This window comes from Rhodamnia argentea, chromosome 2 (assembly GCF_020921035.1).
Source record: "Rhodamnia argentea isolate NSW1041297 chromosome 2, ASM2092103v1, whole genome shotgun sequence".
Lineage (NCBI taxonomy): Eukaryota > Viridiplantae > Streptophyta > Magnoliopsida > Myrtales > Myrtaceae > Rhodamnia > Rhodamnia argentea.
In genome coordinates, this window is record NC_063151.1 from 21,402,135 (window position 1) to 21,423,078 (window position 20,944).

Below are 20,944 nucleotides of genomic sequence, written 5' to 3' on the forward strand. Positions count from 1 at the left end.
TTTCACCAGATTCATGAGTTCATTTGGATCCATTTCGATGCTTCGCAGCCCTAGAAGAGTAGGCGGCAATGTAAATTTTTCACGAGTCCTTTCATATGGACGACTTTGCATTCATGATCAATCGCAAATCACTCTCCAAATCACAAAAGCCGTGTCGATTGAAAACATAACCGATTTGCCGATCGAATTTATCGCCGTAGTCATTGCAAGCTTCATAGACCAATAATGAAGAAAGATATGCCGACTTGTTCTTTTGGCACTGAAAATCTTATTTCGACCTACCAACCGAACCTGGACCAAGAGTTGCTTGAATCTACTTTAACACATTTTTGTCATCCCTTCCCACGAGAAGTATAGAGTTCCAATCTTTTTTAATGTAAGTACCTCCTGCAACACCAACGAAGAGTTCATATTAGCACGGATTTTTACTGAGAACATGTCAATATAAGCAAGATGGATATAGCCGTTCGAATAAGAATTCCGTTAGAGTCTCCCATTATTGGGTGTATGAACTGAAACGTGAGTACATACATTTACATCCAGGGGAATGCTTCGGGTGGCTTGGATCAGATTGACCTGCATGCAAAGGGCAAACCATGAAGAGCTGAAAGATTTTTTCATTCTTTTTCCCTCGATGTTAAACAGTGGCGAACGGAACGTCCGCCAGTTTAAGTCGCAAAAAATGAATCAGAAGAAAATAAAGAAATGAAAACGCCGTCACCCACCTGGGCATTCGGCTGCCGAGACGATTATGACCAGAAGGACCAGAACCATGAACGTGCACAAAAGTCGCGCGATCGAAGGAGAGGAAGCGATAGCCTTGGGTGCCATTTCTTTCCCCTTCTTCTTCTTCTTCTTCTCCTTTTTTTCCTCTTATCTTCCCTTCTTTTTCTCTTGAGATGTGGAACGAACGTGGTTTCTCCAGAGCCCCATCGCCACTACTTATATAAAGCAAATGATACGTGCTTGGTGCATGCACTTTGCTTGATTGACGAGTGAAAGTTGGGCGTGGAAAGTAGGGGTTTATGCCAATAAGTCCTTTGCCTATTGAATATGCTCTTTGAATTTCCAGAGTTTCTCAGCTGCCGTCCGTGTCTGCAAATTCAAGAGTTCGTGGGAAGTTGCTGTCCGACGTCTAGTCTTTCCGAGAGTTTTCATGGACTCAAACTTGGAACTCATTGTGTGGCCTCTATCCGATCACGGGCATTTTCGTCCTTAAACTTGGGTATACGCATAGATTCTTGTACATCTATTTGTAATATATATATTTTTTTGGTCAAAATCTATTTGTAATATTTCTTTACCACATAATATGATGTGTACAGTAGAGTCAAATCAATTCATATCTATGACTATTAATATTTTGTAATTATCAAAGAATGTATTATATATTATGTTGGAAAATATGATTGAATGAGATGAACAAAGAATCAGACTTTAAGACGTGATTGTATGAACCAAAAGGGATGAGGAAGTTTGGAGGATTTAATATGAGAGAGACTTGAGTAAGCAAATATGAGAGTAGTATTCAAAATGCCTTCGCTAAGGCTTTACGCAAATTAAACACAAGCTTAATTATAAGCTTTTTACTACAAACTTACAACTCTATCTCTCTCATATGCTAGGGCTTCTATAGCTTACTCTAAAAAAAAAAAAAAATACTACCATGCCACACATATTTATAGACATTTCAAGTTCCTACATCCACCACCCAGTTTCAATATGTAAGAAGCAAATTTGAACTTTTGTTCTTAACCGACTTTAACTAGTAAAAAAGAAACCATGTTCAGCCTACAAGTTTCGGTCAAGGAAGCAACTAATAATCAAGTCCAACTTGTCTTTCTCCTTTGACCACTTCATGCTCTGCACTTCACCGCCTCCTCAACTCAAGCATTGGCACCTTCAGCGTGAAAAAGGGCAGCTGCCGCAATTGTTTTTCACCCCAAAGTCCAAGTTCATTTGAACTTTGCTTTCTTTTTCACTTTTCTTCCAAAATAAATTTTATTATTTCCAACAGTAATAATACTCTCTTTAAGAAAGTACTTGCCCCACGACGTTGCTAATGGTTTCAGCAAATATCCTCTAGGATATAACAAAGTCTCAATGAGAATAACATATAACAATTTTGATATTTTTCCAGAATCTCTCAAGGAAAACAATTGGAAATAATAGTTGTGTATCTTTTGAGAAAAACGAAAATTAAAAGTTAAGATTCTAAAAATGAACAGAGTCACTCAATATGTAATACTTGAAAGAAGACAACTTTTCACATCTCAAAAGGGCCATTCAATCACAATTATTCGTGGCCAAAGAGCAGTTAATTTCGGACACACTACTTCGTGTCAGAAGAGCAGTTAATTTGGACACAGCTTTTCGTTGTCCGAAAAATAATTTATTCAGACACAACTCTTCATTGTCCGAAAAAATACCTTGTCCGAAAGATTGCAACTCTTGGACATAAATAGTTAATTATAATTCAAAAAATAAATTTAATAAAATAACTGCATCTCCTACGTGTATAGTGGCACTGTTTCGTTGGGAGTTAACCATTTATTTTAATTATAATTTTGAAAAATAAAAAATAGATTGATCATTGATTAGTGCCAATGATTATTGGCGCCAAGTGCTAAGAGCACCAAAATCGCGCAGTCACACGCAGGTATAGCCTAGCCTACTCACCCATTTCTCTTTTTTTAGAATACCATAATCGCATTCTAATTTATAAATTGACTTGCACTATCCCATCTCTCCTATATGGGACACAACAAAGGCACTTATGTTTGTTTTTTCAAACAAACTTCAGCTTATTAGACTCACACGGAATTTATATTAGAGATTTATCAAGTATTGGACGACATTAGATGTAAGGTCTACAATCGAGGTCATACAATGGCTCACTCGTTAGGCTGGCAACAACTTTAGCTGCTTCGACTGAAGTCGGTTCTGTTTTGAGAGAGAGAGAGAGAGAGAGAGAGAGAGAGAGAGAGAGAGAGAGAGAGAGTGTTTATGTTTAAAGTTGGGTAATCTAAGTGTATCATATTTGGAAGGTTCAGTAAAGATAAATTTTATTTACTGGAAATGCAGAAAAATATAGTTTAAACAATCCAATTTATGGTTAAAGTCGAGTTTGTTTCACGGAAAACTCAAAATTTGAAAAATATCTTCCGAACAATAATAGCTTATATCGCTTGAAAATGAATTAATGCAAAAATATTTTCATCACCTATAAAAATGCTTCTTCATAAATTGTTATCCATAATGAAAACATTTTCTGTTGACTACTTGTAAAAAAGATATAACAAATCACTTTTCAAAAAATATTTTCCAAATCTTAAATTTTCCGTGAAACAAAACGACCCTAATTGTAACTCCTAAACCCCATCCACCCTCTCCTTTGTCCTTTCTCTACGTCAGACAGTGATCCTGGAGTCAGGGTCTTCATTGAGAAGGTGGCCATGGAGTCATCTTTGGACTAATTTTTTCCTTCCAACCACAGATCTTGGAGGTGGTATCCACGTCAGACTGATGCAACCAATCTCCGAGGTTATTACATTAGTTGCTTGTTACCTTTGGTTCAAAGGACACTTTCTAACTAATCCATCAAAGCAGACTTTGCATTTGACAATGCGTTGTTTGTTGTCAAGTTATACATGTCTTGAATCACTTGGACGTTGAATTATTCTAAAAATTGAATTTAATACACTTAACAACCGTGTTGGACACTCATCAAGATAGCCCTTTTACATTAGAAACCATTTTGTGTTGACTCTCAAGACATGCGTCTTCCAAGGCAGTTAAAGTATATATTAAATTAAAGAAGTGTATGGGGGACTAACCCTAGAAGTGTTGAAGATGGGTCCACGAAATGGTATAGTAAATCAAGGGAAAAATTATCAAAAAAATATTAAACCTGTTACAATTGTGTCAGTTTAGTCTTAAATTTTTTTTTAACAATTGAGTTTTAAACATTTTACAATTATGTCAATTCAGTTCATTTGGTTGATCGGCATTGACGTGGCAAATTTGTAATAATATTTTAATATTTTTTGAAATTTATTAATTATTTTTTTTATTTTTTAATAATTTTTTGTGTCTTTTTTGGCCTTTTCTTTTTTTAGGGTTTGGGCCGATAGCCCTACCGGCCACCGACGACCTCCGCCGACCCCTAGGCAAGGGCTTGCGAGTCTTCATTAGCTGCTGGCGAGGGCTTGCAAAAGAAAAAAAAAAGATAGAAAAAAGCTATTAAACAAAATTAAAAAGTTTGAAAAATACTAAAATATTATTAAAAATTAGCCTCATGAACACCGGTTGATCTCCCTCCATGTGGAAAGGAAGCACATGGTCGTTTTCTGAGGACACAGCCATCGAATGTCGAGGAGATTTACGGATGCTACGGTTGAGTTTCCTTTCTTCACAAGAGGCGTTGAATTGTCTAGAGAGATTCGACACTACCTCCATCTGCGATTGTTTCGATTGCTCTTAATTTATCCACAATCCACGCAGGCAATTGAATTAATGGAGCGATTCAATACTACCTCCATCGGCTGCATCCAACATCGTTTTTTTTTTTTTTTAATCATAGGATAGCTGTTAAGTTTTAATTTAATAGCTTAAGCCTATATCGAGAATGAGAGAGGTTGGGGGCGAGTAGGGGTGGCGAGATAAGGGCAAAATGGGAAATAGACAAATGAGGCAAAAAAAGGAGAAAGAAAAAATGGGGGGGGGCGGAAGGCTCAATCGATCGGGGCCGTCCATTTAGTCATCGATCGATGAATCCAAATCTTAGGAGGTCAACCCAAAAAAAAAAAATGCGGAGGATCTCTATTCACCAATCATATTTTATATATTTTAATACGTCCCCTCAATGAAGCCTTGTTTGATAACTTTTTAGTTTACTTCGCGTAATGATGGAAGATCAATGAGTGGGTTAAATTGGCGATGTACGGAATCGAACTCGAGGCCTTCGACTCTAAAGCCGGTCTAAAATGTCCGCGCGCGAGCGCAACTATTTATTCCCAAAATTAAGACCGATTCGGACTCTTCACGAAAGGCAATAACTAAAGTTGATAAGGGATCGATCGACTTCTTCCATCGGGCGAGGAAATAGACCCATTTCTCCTGATCAACAAAATCCAACAACAGGAAGAAAACGTATCGACTTTCGTAATTGCGGGCGGATTACCATTTTACTTAATGGTTTCTTTTATTTTCGATACAAAATATTGAGTAGGACAACGTTCATAAAAGGAAAGAAAAACACGTCAGTCTTCGATCAATCATGACCGAAGCAACCAGCTACTAATTATACTGATCCAAGAACGACTTAACACCTGACGCCGATCCCTCCATTGTTTGAGTACAAGTACCTCCTGCAGTGACAGTAAACAGCTTACTAATTATACTGAACAGTCATTTTGAATCAGAGGCATGTCAATATCTCATCCGGAATATGGAGGATATGTTAGTAAAACATACATGTACATCCAGGGGACGGGTTTGGGTGGTCTGGATCTGCTCCACCTGCAAACCATTGCAAACAAAGGATCAAATCGTTGGATCGGTGTGCCTCGTCAAAACGGCAAGGCAAACGCTTGCGGATTCCCAGCGAAAGTTGCTCACACATGACCTGTCCGGGGGTGCAAGCAAAGTAGAGAATTATAGTACAGATCGAGTGGGATTTGGGACATTCGGGGAAATGATTTTGGTATTTGTCTGAATCTAACACATCTTCGGAATCCATGGAACGTGCTGAGGGATAAGACGACGACTACATCGATCGTTTCGAATTTCCATTTTTGCTCGATACTTGGTAGCATACCCGACGATGTGAAATTTTCGTAGAGAAATTGGTACAAGAAGATGGTTTCGCTCGTGTCGGCGGAGCAGAATGTGAGATGTGTTGGCGAAAAATTGCACGAGCCACGTAGTTGAGATTAATCCATATGATAATACACGGAGAAGTAAAGAGAATGAGAAGCTCACCTGCGCCACAATGGCCTGTTGCAGAGACGATGATCGAATGAAGGATGACCACCATGAGAAAGCACAGAAACTTCACACTCCAATCAGATGAACTCAAATCCTTGGACGCCATTTCTTCACCTTCTTCTCCTTCCTGATTTTTTATGGTGGTGAGATGGCTTGAGCTCGTGAAGAGCTCCACGGCTACTTATATAAGCAGTCGAGACAGCAATCTTCTTTGTTCGTCGATACGACCCGATCAAACGTGTACGCAAATCAGTCGACCCGATGCCGTCGCCTACAGACTGTTCGTTCATTGGATAATACCCATTGCAAGTCAAACTTGCTGAATTTTGTTGAGCAATTGACAATGACGTTTCTTTTTTCCTAGAAAGTTTTGCCAATGACGGGGATAGGCACAGCAATGCTATGTGTTGTTCCAGCTTACTGGGCCATGGAAGCAGGTTTAGAATTAGGATGCCAAGTCCTGTGTATTTTAGAGATTTGTAAGGATTGAGGATGCGTGAAGCGTGGAATGTAATTAAGTATTTAAATATTAAATCACACATTGATCTAATAGGTTGAATTTTTAGAACAGTTTGACAGTGATCTCATAAAATTTCGCATAGTATCATAGAACAAAATATATTAAGTTCAAATCTCATTTGCCTCTATGATTAAATATTTTCGATATTAAAATACTAAAGTGCCAATCTTGTGAAGGGTCTGGTGGATGGGAATGACCGCAACCAGGAAAATCAAAGGGAGCTGAAGAACGTACTCAGAGAAGATACCCCCATTAAAAATTTTGAGTTGAATCTGCCGTCCTTAGACGACTGTGGATGACATGATCGGTTCACCATTCACGTTGTCAAGTCAAGAAGTAGACGTCGGGATATATCTCTATGCCTTTTATATCTAATATGCTTAATACTTTTATTTTTATAGAAATAGAATTCGTGGCAAAGATAGACTGATACGAGAATCATGACGAAATATATTTTGATCTTTAATTTATCCTCATTGTTTAATCAATCTTATTCTCTCACTTAGTTTAGAATATTTAATTTCCCCACTAACGATTAATTATCTGGTTAAGATTACGTAGTTAAATTGATTGACTAATCAACCTCAAAGATATTCTTGAGACTTTCCATACAAGGAGTCATGATTGATCGGCAATCACCCCTTAGACAATTATCTTGTTGGATACTTAGTTTAAAAATTCTAGAATTTAATTGTATGGGCAAAAAGATCCTCTCAAAATTCTGATCGTTCTCACCTCAATGGCTTGTGATTTTTATTCATGAATCAACCAACGGGTAGTTTTTAGAGATGGATCCTCGGAGTGGTTCTATCCAGTGGAAAGCGTGGAAAACGAGGAGTATAAAGAGCACCAAGTTCGACTAGTGAGATAGATCAAGGGTTCATCATCCTCATTTCAAGAGAGCTTTATTTGATAAAATTGTCTGCTTGAGCGTTTACTTGAAATCTTGTGAGAGGTGTAATACAGAGTCAAGTGTATAGAGTGAGATAGCCTTGATAGAGGCACAACTCGCTTCTGTTGAAAGTGTTTGTGGTCAAGCAATCACATCTTTTTGTAATATTTTATTTAATTACTTAGAGGAATCCAGCCACTAAGTTGTTAGTGTGGGAGAGTAGATCTAGGCTTATCAAAAATCGAACCACTATAATCTATCATGCATTGTCTTCTACTCTTTACTTGCCTCTATTTACTATTTAATAGAAGCATTGCATGATTCTGCTGATTACCTTTGCTCTCATTAAACTTGATTATTTTAATTCTACATTATTTATATGAGTTAAGTTAAAAACACGTATTCCCTCCCTCTAAGTGTTAGGCTTAGCCAAAACAACACGAAGTAGTTGCAAGTATCTAGCAAACGAATACAAGCCCCGTTCCAATAACTAAGAATATAATTTAGTATTAACTAAGAATATGGACACAGAGGACACGGCAAACACTAGTAAACTTGTGAACGTAGATTCAATATGCACACGTAGAAAGTGTAAAGAGAGAAATCTCTCGATTCTTCGGATTTTGAGATTGGAAATAGTTGCAAAAGCTACGAGTGTTCTATCGTCAGCGACGAGAATTCTTGCCCCAGAGCCCACTCATTGAAATTTTTCTTGTCCGAACAGTCCAAAAAGTCTTCAACAATTGCTTCCACGTCAATTCGCTTCACTTGATTGAAATTACGAAAGTTACCTATTCGATCTTAAAGTTATTATATGGATGTCAATTCTAATCCTAAACTTTTTAATTTTATCAATTTAGCCATAAATATTAATGCGAAATTTCAATGTAACCATTCCGATAAAAATTTCGCCAGAAAATGCTAACGGTTCAGTCATTGTCAATAGTCCTACATGGTGCACCGCAATACCAGCAATTTTATAGCGACCATTATGCCGACCCAAACAAACTGGTTCTCGTTCACGTCTATTGTCCATGAACGGGACGACGGACATAATTTTCTGTCGCGGTATTTCTTATGCATTATAAATTTCTCACGTCATGCTGACGTGGTCTTCCACTTTGATCGAGGGAACGTAACCTTATCGGACCAACCAGCTTCGCAATTTTATGGACGTCAATACGATCTCCAGCGAATTTTTTTGGTTGATTGGCACTACATATTGGACGACAAGAATGCCTTTACTCGTGCGGCGGCTTGTAAAACAATGGCCAGCCAAACATCCCCCTCCAACCGGGCCTAAAAACCTTAATTGATGACCCAGAAGAATAAGAAGAGTCACCACCCCATACTTGCATTATCCATGCGTGCAATATATCTTTCACCACTATCCTTGACCATAATAACGCCATCATCATCATCATCATCATCTTCTTCTTCTTCTTCTTCTTCTTCTTCCTCATCTTTGAAAACCCTTCTGTCGGTGCCTAATTCTGCACCGCACTCGGAGCGGTCCTTACTTATTAGGGATGACTTCATAGGAGCCGAAGGCGGCGTACTTTACTTGGTAATGAATGGGTTCGAGCTGACGAAGGAAAGTGAATTTGGCGGGATGACAAAGAATACGAGACTTATCACAAGAAGGGTCCAATGGTGATAGTGGTTTCTATATCTATATGCTAAGATTGGAAGTACAGAGCATCCGGACTCTAGAGAGAGATGATTAGAGAAGATGTCCCGGCCACGGACAAGGGAGGGTATCCGGCATCTTCTGCGAAACCAATTTACACGATCGGGAGCTAGGTTCGGTTCCTTATCCTCTCTCCTCTCTATCCGACCCATCACGGCCATGTCGTGACTTCCACCAATTGATCTAGCTGACATGAAGACCGATTCGAAAGAACGTTCAATTGCCATTGAGCAGTTCTATGAACATTCACCGTATCCCCTGCTTTTGGGAGGAATAGTATATACATATATAGAGTGTGGATATCCGGTGTGTGACTATAAGCATTCACAGTTCTATGAACGTTCAATTTTCCTTCTGACAATGATATGCTGCCTTGTGTGACTACAATTCATGAATTCACCAGAAGTTGCTGTCCGACGCATATGGCATTGGCATCTTACAATTAATTTTGCTCACATGTTACTATCAACTTAGATGTTTACTCTAAATTTGACCGACATCCCATCCTGGCGACCCAACAATAATAATTTACTAGGTTAATTGTCCAAAAAGTATTGAACATATTATACTGCGGCTAATTCAGTCATAAACCGTCAATTTGATCTTAAGTCTTTCGACGATTTGCCAATTTAGTTGTAAACTTTTTTATTGTCCCAATTCAATCCTAAAAGTTTTGAAATTTTGCCAATTTAGTCCAAAACTTATTATCTGGATAATTGGCAGAAAGGGAGACATTGACAAATTGTCAAAAGGTTTAGGAATAAATTGGCAAAACATTAAAAGGTTTAGAACTGAATTTGTCATTGTATAATACGTTTAGGACTGTTTGGATAATTTTCCCGTTGTTACTTTACAAATTCCTTCTGATTTTCCTCGTGAATGCATACAACAAGGCTACGTGAAAATTATTCACGAAAGATTTGGACACGTGACCTTATATTCTGATATCATTAGAGATTTTGCATAACTATTATCAAATGTTCTAAAAGCTTAATAGAAACGATATTTAGACATTCCAACATGTAAAGCAACAATATGGGGAAGCAAGGGAAAAATTGCCTACAATATCATAAGCCTATTGCAATTGTGTGAATTCAGTGCTAAACCTATGTTTATGTCAATTTAGTCATAAACTTTTTACATTTGTACCAATTCGGTCCTTTCAGCCAACTTTGGCTGCTCGATGCTAACGTAGCAATTTTCAATAATATTTTAATATATTTTTTCCAATTTTTTTCCTTTTTTTTCTTCTCCTTCCTCCCTCGACCATTCACCGAGTGACCAGCTGGAGCTTCAGCCTCACTGTCGCTAGGCGAGGTCGCCCCCTTGCCTCTAGCCGGTCGCCAATTTCGCAATCGGCTGAAGGAAGGAGGAGAAGATAAAATAAATAAATTGTTAATTTATTAAAGTATATTAGAAGTTATCATGCCAGCGCCACCCGGCCAAAGTTAGCCCTATATGAATCTATTCATAGAAAAAAAAATCAAGATCCTCGAGCCAATAATGACCGAGAAGATTGACTCAAGAACAAATTTCATAAGGGGCTCCGTTGTAGAATTCAAATCTAACCATTAATTGCGAAGCGACGGGACAGATGGAACCTATGAATATGTAAGATTCTATTAAAAAATGAATCCTAATAATTCGTTAGGTGGGATGGAGGAACGAATCGGGGACCATTTCATTTATTCTGAAAATTCATGAGCTAACCCTACAACTAAAATAGATATTCAAAGCGTAAATATTCACCCGCAAAATTTTACATTAGATTACTCAATCTTCTTTTGCATTAATCAATATTGGCCAAATTGACTTAATTAGCATAAATACAAAAGGTTTATGACCGAATGGGCACAATCGCAATAGGTTTAAGATTTTTTTGGTAATTTCTCCAGGAATCAAGCGATATGGGCAATCGCACGCATTTGGAAACCTTCATTACGGAACCTCGTCCATGATCGATTCGAAAGCACGGCCGTTCCTACGCTCTCTAGCTGCCATACGGGACCATATCTCGTGCTCAACGGGACCTCTCGACGTATAATCCCGATCCTTCTTGTAGCCTCCATTTTTGGCCTCCGTCTCGAGGTGAGATTTGTAGGTTTTCGAGTTGTTTTCTTCTGTATGGCTGCCTGATGTGAACATGCTAACGATCTGTTGACATTTTGTCTGACGGTTTGAACGTCAAAATGTCTCCTGAATCCAACCGAGATTGTGGAAAAGATAACGTCGTCCAACCAACCTTTGTCTCCGATTAGTTGACTTCAGTTTACTTATGGGAAATGATTATCCTATCTTTGTGTATTTCCTTTGAATCTGTTATTCATCGTGTGACTTTTAGACGGCGCCGGCCATCATCCAGTTGGAGTAAAGCTCAAGATCCACGAATGGGGCTGTTCGATCCCTGTTCGATATTTTAACAATATCGGAAAAGGCGTTACTTTACGACGGCTTTGCAACGTTTGATCTAATTTGTTTCATTATTAATCCTCTCATTCATTTGTCATTAAAGTGAATATTCAAATCACGATGAAAACATACCAAAAATAATAAATTCTCTCTTTTCTTTCCATTTATTTGTCGTGTTTAAATACGACGTTATTGTTCATATTCCCTCTATCTATTCTGTGCGGAGTAAAGGGAAAGATTTGTGTAGCCTGTCGCACCGAAATATCGTACTCCGAGAGGAGTCAGACATTTCGATTTATTTTTTATATTTTTTCTTTGGCAACATTAGGTCATGTCAAGTTCTGCTTAACTCCGCTCATTTCATGGGAGGACATGAACTAATCCGCTTTTGTAGCACTAGCTTGTGCTTTCTCCTTTATTTTTTACTTTGCCGCACTTGAAAATTATTTTTCTGCTAGTCTCGGACAACCAAATGCTAGTACAATCTAGGCACACAATGGGAAGGTCCGACATTGAAATCATCCCCACTCCGAACAGCGTTCTGTCCGGATGGTATGGCAAACTAGATTGAGAGTGCGAATGATAATCATTCTGTTTTCAAAAACTATTTTTGACTAGAAATATATTTTTCTATTTCAATTCTCTGGATGAGTTTTTGAGCAAAGAAACGCATCTGATAACGACACAAAATTTCTATTTCGGGAATAGAAATTCGTTTGATAACTATATATAATTTTTACGGTTGTCGGCCTTCGGACCTCAAATGGCGAACGGCGAAAGGTGGCCATCGAACGGCAAACGGCGGACGGTGGACCAGCGAACAGTGGACGGCAGATGGCACACCGCGTATGTGGACCAGCGAATGGTGGTCGGGACTAGCAGCTAGCGATAGGGACACGAGAGAGAGGAAGATTGCATGCGAGAGAGAGGGAGTGAGCGATGGAAAAAGTTCTTATTTCTGTTTATGTTCAAAAAATATAAAAGTACAAAATTTTCATTTTTCATTTCAGTTCCAAACCTATTTCTGGATTAAAAATAAAAAATTACGTTACCAAATGGATTTATGTTCCAAACTTGTTCTTGAGAATAGAAAAATAGAAAAACAGAGAAACAAAATGGTTACATGCGCGCCCAACGAACCTTGATCATGTAGAGAGTGACATGGAGAAGCTCGTACGGCGATTACATGTTTGAGTCCATGCTGGTCTGATCACTTTTGGAGCCCAAAAACATCCACGTCTTTTTCTTTTCCAGTAAAAGTGAATGTGTCTCGACCAGGATTTACCCCGCCACCAAGCTCGCTGGACCCTTCTATTGTAATATAACTCACGAAAACTAATCGGGACATTACAAATTAAGCCAATACGAAAAGCCCAAAAAAATAACAAGAAATGATAAAATGCACTAGAAATTATGTGATTTGGTCTGAATATTGATACTTACATCCACAGAGAGAGCCGACAAGAATAATCCACTATAATCGGAGAATCGAAGTTACAATCGCTAAATAGGCTCGTATTTCCCACCCCTAAATTATATTCAAATCCCTAAGTGTTTACAAATAAGTAACTCTTAATTGGATATAAAAAAACACTAAACTCACGAAGAACAAATCGTGTATTCGAAATCCTCTAGTACGGCCAAAAAAGAACATCGTAGTTCGTCCTTGTTCTTTCCTTCGCGGCGCGATACTATGTGCCGAAGAAAACCCAAGATTTCTCCACCGTGCGCGGCTCGTCTTCCTTTTTCTTCGTCTTCTTTGTGCGATGAGAAGCGCGAAGAAACCACTGGCGGCTACAGTGCACTCTTAGACCTTCTGTTTTATAGGGTCAACAACTTTTCTTCTTGTTTTTGACCTGGCCCACCAGAACAACTAATGTACATATATTAAATAATGAGAGTCTGTTCTTTTGTCTTTAAGTGCCAAGGAAATCGGCGGAAGTTTTCCGTGCACGCGTTAACTCCCGATTCTTGATCCGTCAAAGATTTTCTTTTCCCAAATCAATTTAACAAACCAATATACATTCATAAATGATTTAAATTCGAGACACAAATTTAACACCTTTGGTGGTTCGGAACCCATCGTCTTCTTAGCCTAAGTTTTGAAAAAATCAAAACTGCTGAGATGCAGAAAAGTTTGAAAGCTTGACATCAATCTTGCTCATTCATAGTTTTTAGTTGAACGATATTCATATCTGACATAGCGGCGCATATCTATGAAGTAAAAGATACAAGAATCCGACCACTTCACAAGAAGCAAGATCGTCATCTCGATGGGGGTGTGAAATGAGTCTTGAAGCTCACGAGGGCAAGTCGCCCATGATTTCAACAGATTCATGAGTTCATTTGGATCCATTTCGATGCTTCGCAACCCCAGAAGAGTAGGCGGAAATGTAAATTTGTCACAAGTCCTTTCATATGGACGACTTTGCATTCATGATCAATCGCAAATCACTCTCCAAATCATAAAAGCCATGTCGATTGAAAACATAACCGATTTGCCGATCGAATTTATCGCCATAGTCATTGCAAGCTTCATAGACCAATAATGAAGAAGGATATGCTGACTTGTTCTTCCGGCACTGAAAATCTTATTTCGACCTACCAACCGAACCTGGACCAAGAGTTGCTTGAATCTACTTTAACACATTTTTGTCATCCCTTCCCACGGAAAGTAGAGAGTTCCAATCTTTTTTTATGCAAGTACCTCCTGCAACACCAACGAAGAGTTCATATTAGCACGGACTTTGCCTGAGAACATGTCAATATAAGCAAGATGGATATAGCCGTTCGAATAAGAATTCCGTTATAGTCTCCCATTATTGGGTGTATGAACTGAAACGTGAGTACATACATTTACATCCAGGGGAATGCTTCGGGTGGCTTGGATCAGATTGACCTGCATGCAAAGTGCAAACCATGAAGAGCTGAAAGATTTTTTCATTCTTTTCCCTCGATGTTAAACAATGGCGCACAGAACGCCCGCCAGTTTCAGTGGCAAAGAATGAATCAGAAGAAAATAAAGAAATGAAAACGCGGTCACCCACCCGGGCATTCGGCTGCCGAGACGATTATGACATGAAGGACCAGAACCATGAACATACACAAAAGTTGCGCGATCGAAGGAGAGGAAGCGATAGCCTTAGGTGCCATTTCTTTCCCCTTCTTCTTCTTCTTCTCCTCTTTTTCCTCTTATCTTCCCTTCTTTTTCTCTTGAGATGTGGAACGAACGTGGTTTCTCCAGAGCCCCATCGCCACTACTTATATAAAGCAAATGATACGTGCTTGGTGCATGCACTTTGCTTGATTGACGAATGAAAGTTGGGCGTGGAAAGTAGGGGTTTATGCCAATAAGTCTTTTGCCTATTAACAGAGTTTCTCAGCCGCCGTCCGTGTCTGCAAATTCAAGAGTTCGTGGGAAGTTGCCGTCCGATGTCTAGTCTTTCCGAGAGTTTTCATTGGACTCAAACTTGGAACTCATTGTGTGGCCTCTATCCAATCACGCGCATTGTTGTGGGAAAATTGTCCGAAAAGTGCCACGCACATTTTCGTCCTTAAACTTGGGTATACACATAGATTCTTGTACATCTATTTGTAATATATATTTTTTTGGTCGAAATCTATTTGTAATATTTCTTTACCACATAATATGATGTGTATAGTAGAGTCAAATCAATTCATATCTATGAATATTAATATTTTGTAATTATCAAAGAATATATTATATATTATGTTGGAAAATATAATCGAATGAGATAAACAAAGAATCAGACTTTGAGGTGTGATTGTAAGAACTAAAAGGGATGCGGAAGTTTGGAGGATTTAATGTGAGAGAGAATTTTTTTTTTTTTTTTTTTTGGTCCAAATGTGAGAGAGAAGTTGAGTAAGCAAATATGAGAGTAGTATTCAAAATGCATTTGCTAAGGCTTTACACAAAGTAAACACAAGTTTAACTATAAGCTTTTTAGTACAAACTTACAACTCTCTCTCATATGCAAGGGCTTCTATAGCTTACTCTGAAAAAAAAAAAAAACTACTATGCCACACATATTTATAGACATTTCAAGCGCCTACATCCACTGCCTAGCTTCAATATGTAAGAAGCAAATTTGAACTTTTGTTCTTAACCGACTTTAACTAGTCAAAAAGAAATCATGTTCAGCCTACAAGTTTCGGTCAAGGAAGCAACTAATAATCAAGTCCAACTTGTCTTTCTCCTTTGACCACTTCATGCTCTGCACTTCACTGCCTCAACTCAAGCATTGGGCTTCAGCGTGAAAAAAAGGAAGCAGCCGCAATTGTTTTTCACCCCAAAGTCCAAGTTCGCTTTCTTTGTTCCTTTTCTTCCAAAATAACTTTTATTATTTCCAATAGTGATAATACTATCTTTAAGAAATTATTTGTCCCACGACATTATTAATGGTTTCGGCAAATATCCTCCAAGAATAACAAAGTCTCAATGAGAATAACATATAGCAATTCTGATATTTTTTCAGAATCTCTCAAGGGAAACAATTGGAAATAATGGCTGTGTATCTTTTCAGAAAAAAGAAAATTAAAAGTTAATATTCTAAAAATAAACAGAGTTACTCAATATGTAATACTTGAGAGAAGACAACTTTTCATGCCTCAAAAGTGTCATTCGATCACAATTATTCGCGGCCAAAGAGCAGTTAATTTCGGACACACTACTTCGTGTCCGAAGAGCATTTAATTTGGACACAGCTCTTTGTTGTCCGAAAAATAATTTATTTAGACACAACTCTTCATTGTCTGAAAAACTGCCTTGTCTGAAAGATTGCAACTCTTGGACATAAACAGTTAATTATAATTCGAAAAATAAATTTAATAAAATAACTGCAACTCCTACGTGTACAGTCTCACCATTTCGTTGGGAATCAACCATTTATTTTAATTATAATTTTGAAAAATAAAAAACAAATTGATCATCGATTAGTGCCAATGATTATTGGTGCCAAGTGCTAAGAGTGCTAAAATCGTGCAATCACACACTGGTATAGCCTAGCCTACTCACCCATTTCTCTTTTTTTAGAATACCATAATAGCATTCTAATTTATAAATTGACTTGCACTCTCTCATCTCTCCTGTGTGGGACACAACAAAGGCACTTATGTTTGTTTTTTCAAACAAACTTCAACATATTAGACTCGCGCAGAATGTATATTAGAGATTTATCAAGTATTGGACGACTTTAGATGTAAGGTCTACAATCGAGGTCATACGATGGCTCACTCGTTAGGCTGGCAACAACTTTAGCTGCTTCGACTGAAGTCGGTTCTATTTTGAGAGAGAGAGAGAGAGAGAGAGAGAGAGAGAGAGAGAGAGAGAGAGAGAGAGAGAGAGAGAGATTGAGTTTATGTTTAAAGTTGGGTAATCCAAGTGCATCATATTTGGAAGGTTCAGTAAAGATAAATTTTATTTACTGGAAATGCAGAAAAATATAGTTTAAACAATCCAATTTACGTTTAAAGTCGTGTTTGTTTCATAAAAAACTCAAAATTTGAAAAATATCTTCCGAACAATCATTTCTTATATCGCTTGAAAATGAATTAATGCACAAATATTTTTATCACTGACGAAAATGCTTATTCATAAATTGTTATCCATAACGAACACATTTGCCGTTCACTACTTGTAAAAAAGATATAACTAATCACTTTTCGAAAAATATTTTTTAAATCTTAATTTTTTCACAAAACAAAGGCACCCTATTCTAACTCCTGAACCCCACCTACCCTCCCCTGTGTCCTTTCTCTACGTCAGAGAGTGATCCTGGAATCAGGGTCTTCGCTGAGAAGGCGGCCATGGAGTCATCTTTGGACTAATTTTTTCCTTCCAACCACAGATCTTGAGGTGGTATCCACGTCAGACTGATGCAACCAATCTCCGAGGTTATTATATTAGTTGCTCGTTACCTTTGGTTCAAAGGACACTTTCTAGAATCCATCAAAGCAAACTTTGCATTTGACTATGCGTTGTTTGTTGTCAAGTTATACATGCCTTGAATGACTTGGACGTTGAATTATTCTAAAAATTGAATTTAACAACCGTGTTGGACACTCGTCAAGGTAGCCAGTCCTTCTACATTAGAAACCATATTGTGTTGACTCTCAAGACATGCAAACGTTTTCCAAGGCAGTTAAAGTATATATTAAATTAAAGAAGCGTATGGGGGACAAACCCTAAAAGTGTTGACGATGGGTCCACGAAGTCTTTAAAATTAAATGGTATAATAAATCAAGGGAAAAATTATCAAAAAAAATATTAAACCTGTTACAATCGTGTCAATTTAATCTTAATTTTTTTTATCAATTGAGTTTTAAAAATTTTGCAATTGTGTCAATTCAGTTCATTTGACCGATCGGCGTTGACGTGAAAATTTTTTAATAATATTTTAATATTTTTTGAAATTATTTATTTATTTTTTAATAATTTTTTGTACCTTTTTGGCCTTTTCTTTTTTTGGGGTTTGGGCCAGCAGCCCTACCGGCCACCGACGACCTCTGCCGACCCTTGGGTGAGGGCCTGCGAGTCCTCACCTACCACTGGCGAGGGCTTGCAAAAGTTATATATATATAAGCTATTAAACAAAATTAAAAAGTTTAAAAAATATTAAAATAATATTAAAAATTAGTCTCATGAACACCCGTTGATCTCCCTCCATGTGGAAAGGAAGCACATGGTCGTTTTCCAAGGACACGGCCATTGGATGTCGAGGAGATTTACAGATGCTACAGTTGCGTTTCCTTTCTCCACAAGACGCGCCGAATTCTCCAAAAAGATTCAACACTACCTCCATCTGCGATTGTTTCGATTGCTCTTACTTTGTCCACAGTCCACGCAGACAATTGAATTAATGGAGCGATTCAATACTACCTCTATCGGCTGCATCCAGCATTTTTTTTTTTTTTGGATCATAGGATAGCTGTTAAGTTTTAATTTAATAGCTTAAGCTTATATCGAGAATGAGAGAGGTTGGGGGCGAGTAGGGGTGGCTGAGACAAAGGCAAAATGGGAAATATACAAATGAGGCAAAATAGGAGAAAGAAAAAATGGTGCGGAGGGGTGGGGGGGAGGGAGGGCGGAAGGCTCAATCGATCTTGGCCGTCCATTTAGTCATCAGTCGATAAATCCAAATCTTAGGAGGTCAACAAAAAAAAAAAAAATGCAGAGGATCTCTATTCACCAATCATACTTTATATATTTTAATACGTCCCCTCAATGAAGCCTCGTTTGATAACTTTTTAGTTTACTTCGCGTAATGATGGAAGATCAATGAGTGGGTTAAATTGGTGATGTACGGAATCGAACTCGAGGCCTTCGACTCCGAAGCCGGTCTAAAATGTCCGCGCAAGCGCAACTATTTATTCCAAAAATTAAGACCGATTCGGACCACCCTTCACGAAAGGCAATAACTAAAGTTGATAAGGGATCGATCGACTTCTTCCATCGGGCGAGGAAAGAGACCCATTTCTCCCAATCAACAGGAAGAAAACGTATCGACTTTGGTAATTGCGGGCGGATTACCATTTTACTTAATGGTTTCTTTTATTTTCGATACAAAATATTGAGTAGGACATCGTTCATAAAAGAAAAAGAAAAACACGTCAATCTTCGATCAATCATGACCAAAGTAACCAGCTACTAATTATACTGATCCGAGAATGACTCAACACCTGAAGCCGATCCCTCCATTGTTTGAGTACAAGTACCTCCTGCAGTGACAGTAAACAGCTTACTAATTATACTGAACAGTCATTTTGAATCAGAGGCATGTCAATATCTCATCCGGAATGTGAAGGATATGTTAGTAAAACATACATGTACATCCGGGGGACTGGTTTGGGTCTCTTGGATCTGCTGTACTTCCACTTCCACCTGCTAACCAATGCAAACGAAGGATCAAATGGTTGGATCGGTGTGCCTGGTCAAACGGCGAGGCAAACGCTTGCGGATTCCCAGCGAAAGGTGCTCACGCATGACCCGTCCGGGGGTGCAAGCAAAGTAGAGAATTATAGTACAGATCGAGTGGGATTTGGGACATTCTGGGAAATGATTTTGGTATTTGTCTGACTCAAACATATCTTCGGAATCCATGGAATGTGCTTAGGGATAAGATGACGACTACATCGATCGTTACGAATTTCCATTTTTGCCCGGTATTTGGTAGCATACCCAACGGTGCAAAATTTTCATAGACAAATCAGTATAAGAAGATGGTTTCGCTCGTGTCGACGGTGCAGAATGTGAGATGTGTCAGCGAAAAATTGGCCACGTAGTTGAGATTAATCCATATGATAATAATACACGGAGAAGTAAAGAGAATGAGAAGCTCACTTTCGCCACAATCGCCTCCTGGGCCTATTGCGGAGACGATGATCGAATGAAGGATGACCACCATAAGAAAGCACAGAAACTTCACACCCCAATCAGATGAACTCAAATCCTTGGACGCCATTTCTTCACCTTCTTCTCCTTCCTGATTTTTTATAGTGGTGAGATGGCTTGAGCTCGTGAAGAGCTCCATGGCTACTTATATAAGCAGTCGAGACAGCAATCTTCTTTGTTCGTCAATACGACCCGATCAAACGTGTACGCAAATCTGTCGACCCGATGCCGTCGCCTACAGACTGTTCGTTCATTGGATAATACCCATTGAAAGTCAAACTTGCTGAATTTTGTTGAGCAATTGAGAATGACGTTTCTTTTTTCCTAGAAAGTTTTGCCAATGACGGGGATAGGCACAGCAATGCTGTGTGTTGTTCCAGCTTACTGGGCCATGGAAGTAGGTTTAGAATTAGATTGCCAAGTCCCGTGTATTTTAGAGATTTGTAAGGATTGAGGATGCGTGAAGCGTAGGATGTGATAAAGTATTTAAATATTAAATCACATATTGATTTAATAGTTTGAGTTTTTAGAACAGTTGGGAGTGATCCCATAAAATCTCACATAGTATCATATAGCAAGATATCTTAAGTTCAAATCTCATTTGCCTCTCTGATTAAATATTTTCGATATTAAAATACTAAAGTGCCAATCTTGTGAAGGGTCTGGTGGATGGGAATGACCGCAACCAGGAAAATCAAAGGGAGGTGAAGAACGTACTCAGAGAAGAGACCCCATTAAAAATTTTGAGTTGAATCTGCCATCCTTAGACTACTGTGGATGACATGATTGTCGGTACACCATTCACGTTGTCAAGTCAAGAAGAAGACTTAGGAATATATCTCTATGCCTTTCATATTTAATATGCTTAATACTTTTATTTTTATAGAAGCGGGATTCATGGTAGAGATAGATTGATATGAGAATTATGGTGAAATATATTTTGATCTTTAATTTATCCTCATTGTTTAATCAATCGTATTCTCTTGTTTAGTTTAGCATATTTAATTTCTCCACTAACAGTCAATTATCTGGTTA

The 20,944-nt window shown here is 38.2% G+C and overlaps 2 long non-coding RNA genes across 2 annotated transcripts; both read right to left on the reverse strand.

The window, feature by feature from the left end:
• Positions 1-75: 75 nt before the first annotated feature.
• LOC115751463 lies at positions 76-14,706 on the reverse strand. Its single transcript, XR_004016631.1, has 3 exons — positions 14,547-14,706; positions 14,354-14,398; positions 76-387 (listed from the first exon to the last, which is right to left on the reverse strand). It is a non-coding gene; the product is annotated as an uncharacterized LOC115751463 (long non-coding RNA).
• On the reverse strand, positions 5,313-6,115 carry LOC125313861. The gene is made up of 3 exons (XR_007197541.1): positions 5,983-6,115; positions 5,476-5,520; positions 5,313-5,369 (listed from the first exon to the last, which is right to left on the reverse strand). It is a non-coding gene; the product is annotated as an uncharacterized LOC125313861 (long non-coding RNA).
• Positions 14,707-20,944: the final 6,238 nt, after the last annotated feature.